This window comes from Leptonotus elevatus, chromosome 9, assembly GCF_054856555.1.
Source record: "Leptonotus elevatus isolate MCC_2025b chromosome 9, RoL_Lele_1.0, whole genome shotgun sequence".
Lineage (NCBI taxonomy): Eukaryota > Metazoa > Chordata > Actinopteri > Syngnathiformes > Syngnathidae > Leptonotus > Leptonotus elevatus.
This window is the reverse complement of record NC_141247.1, coordinates 2,541,013-2,544,403: the sequence shown is the minus strand read 5'-3', so window position 1 is coordinate 2,544,403 and position 3,391 is coordinate 2,541,013. Positions and strand designations below refer to the sequence as shown.

Below are 3,391 nucleotides of genomic sequence, written 5' to 3'. Positions count from 1 at the left end.
CTTGACCGTTTCCTGGGTCTCTTGGGGGGTGCTGCGTTGCGGTGCTCTCCCTGGTGTCCGGGGCGGCGCCACCACGGCGCGGTCCGTCGCTCCGGGCCCGGCGACGCGGTTCAAGGCCTGTGGTAACCCGGTGGGTGCTGGATTTCACTTCCCTTTCTTTTTTTTGATCCTTCCTCGGGGTCTCCTGACAACCTCACGACTCCAGCTGGATTCTGAAGTATTCGGTTTAGGTGAACGGTATAGGAATTTTAATAGGTTTTAGGTGAATTAATGAGTACACACTCACAAGCACGCACACATGCACACACAAACACACACACGCACATGCACATACTCACGCACATACAAAATATAAATTATTTTAAAAAATAAAATAAAATAAAAACCGAATGAACAATACTGAGCTCTCTCAGAAAAATAAAATACAATTAAATAGGTCTATCCGTGCGGTGGGCTCCGGCACGACACAACTGGTCCGCAGTCGATCCGTAGCGCATACACAGCCGGTTTAATTTGAACAAGCTGATAGAATGGAAATGAATCAGCTGCGCCGCCGCAGCGGAGACGCAACGCACACGCATGTGGTATAATCCCGGGGTAAGGGTATCTTCCGGATTAACAACCTCAAACTGGCACAAACTCGGAAAAGGGATCATCACAGAATGCACAATCTCGGTCATCCCCTTTGCACTCCCATGAATAAACTGGTGAAGTCAGTGGAAGTTCAGTGCAGGGGGCCTCCCACGAAGTCCGACGTCCGACACCCACACATCCGAGCCTTCGTGGATGACCTGACAGTGACAACTAGATCTGTTCCTGGCTGCAGGTGGATCCTTAAAGGCCTCGAAGAAGTGATCTCCTGGGGTCGGATGAGCTTCAAACCAACCAAGTCAAGGTCCCTCGTGTTGAAGAAAGGGAAGATGACTAGCAAATTCTCATTCTCATTCGATAACATCATGATACCATCACTCACTGAGAAACCCGTGAAAAGCCTCGGAAAGGTATTTAACTGCAGCCTGAGAGACACAGCCTCCACACAAGCTACCAACCAAGATCTGGAGACCTGGTTGGCTGCAGTTGACAAATCAGGCCTCCCTGGCAAGGTTAAGGCCTGGATATACCAGCATGGCATCTTCCCTCGTATCCTCTGGCCCCTCTTAGTCTACGAATTCCCCATTTCAACAGTGGAAGACTTCGAGATGAGGGTCAGTAGGTTTCTTCGCAGGTGGCTTGGACTGCCTGGACTGCCGCGAAGCCTAAGCAGCACTGCTCTGTATGGGCAGAGCAATAAGTTGAAACTGCTTGAGCGAGGAGTTCATGGTTACGTGATCCAGAGAACTGCTTCAATACCGGGATTTCAGTGACCTGAAGGTTGACCAGGCAGGAATCGAGGTCAGGACGAGACGCAAATGGAGAGCTGCTCAGGCTGTGGATGTTGCCGAGTCAAGGTTAAGGCACAGGGCGCTAGTAGGTATGGTGGCACAAGCAAGAGCGGGCTTAGGTAGCGGCAGGAGCCTACACTATGAAAAGGCACAGCGAATAGAGAGGAGGCTGCTGATCCTTAAGGAGGTGCGAGCAGGAATAGAGGAGAAGCGTGCCAGCCAGATGGTGGGAATGAGGCAGCAGGGAGTTTGGACCAGATGGGAGCAAGCGGTGGAGCACAAAGTCACTTGCACTGAGCTGTCGAGAGTTGAACCCCATCGGATTAAATTCTTGATCCAGGCAGTCTACGAAGTACTGTCCAGCCCATCAAACTTCTACACCTGGGGAAAGGCAGAGACACCAGCTTGCCCCCTCTGCCAGACGAGAGGAACCTTAGAACACATCCTCAGCTGCTACCCAAGAAGGACGCTACCGCTGGCGACACGACCAAATCCTCAAGGCCGTAGTAGACACCATCTGCAGGGTAATCAGCCACAGCAAGAGCATTCACCCAGTAAGAAATACCATCACATTCATCAGAGCTGACGAGAAGGCTGCGGCACCTATCCGAAATACCACCTATGGCCTGTTGGCTACAGCACGAAATTGGGAGCTGAAAGTAGACCCGGGGAAGCAGCTGAAGTTCCTGGAAGCGATTGCCAAAACGAAAATAAGGCCAGACATTGTCCTAACATCAGGGCAGCCAAACAAGTAATCCTCCTGGAGCTCACATTGCCATGGGAGGATCACAGAGGAGGCCCATGAGAGGAAAAGGACAACATAGACAGAGCTAGTGGATGAGTGCAGGAGCAATGGTTGGCAGGCAAGGTGCCAACCCATCGAAGTGGGGTCCTGAGGATTTGTGGGCCAATCCCTATGCAAGGTGAAATGAATTAATTAATTATAACTGTTTGATTTATAATATTACTATTTAGAAGTGGACACAATTGCTTTAATTTACTCAGTATGTCTCTGTGGAGGAATTTAAGGTGATGTGGGGGTGTGAAGCGGATGTGTTAAATAGATTCCTTTGTCTTTACAAAAACCAGTTGAGCAAGAGGGTTTTTTTTCTCTTCACAGTACTGAGAGCAGAGCGAATGTGTTAATTACATCTCTTTGTTTAAACTGGGGCCAGCAGGTCTGCTTTGAAAAACAAACTAAATTCTTATCTGATCTTTGCAAAACATCATTGTGGTCAGTGGGAGGGGACATCTAGGTCTGCTCTGAAAACAACATCATTGTAGGAGGGGGAAGTTTGGTGAGTGTATTGATGTATCATGTGACTGTCTGGGAAGGAGAAGAACGGCTGAGGATTGGACGAAGAAGACGGGGAGGGGTTTGAAGAATCACGAAAGGATATTGGTGACTTGCTCAGAGGAGGAAGGACACACATGCGGGGGAAAAATGGCGGCGTTTGGCTGCAACTTCATGTGTCCATAAGCTTATGAAAATAAATCCTGATTTCACCGATCTCATTGTCTGAGTTTGATAATCAACATTGTGAACACGGGAAAACAAAGAATCGTTTTCCAACAAAGGCCTATAGGATTCTGGGCATCACAGGAGCCTGCCAGCGTAGGGCCATCAAGTTGGTCACCGATGCAGCAGAGGTCTCACCGAAGTGGCTGTGGATCAGGAGAGGAGAGGCGTGGCGAGTAGGGTAGCGCTACCTGGGCACAAGCTGAGGCCCGATCAACCTTGGCTGGGTCGTCTGGGGGAGGAGGTCTGATAGTTGAAAGACCCCCCAAAAAAACACGATCCCAGGTTACATCACTGATGTGTCCACGGGCACCGTAAGGTGTATGTAATTATTTTTTTCTATGAACAAAGAACATGTAAATGTCTAGATAGACAATTATAATGCAATATTGTATATGCTGGGTAAATTAAGTAAATGGGACAAAGCACTTAGTAGCCAATCAGTGTATTTCTGGTTACTGTAGATTTGTGAAATATGTGAATGAATCAG

General features: G+C 48.7%; 1 pseudogene; it reads left to right on the top strand.

Annotated features, from left to right (window-relative positions):
• The first annotated feature begins 579 nt into the window (after positions 1 to 579).
• On the top strand, positions 580 to 3,086 carry LOC147167858 (uncharacterized; annotated as a pseudogene).
• Positions 3,087 to 3,391: the final 305 nt, after the last annotated feature.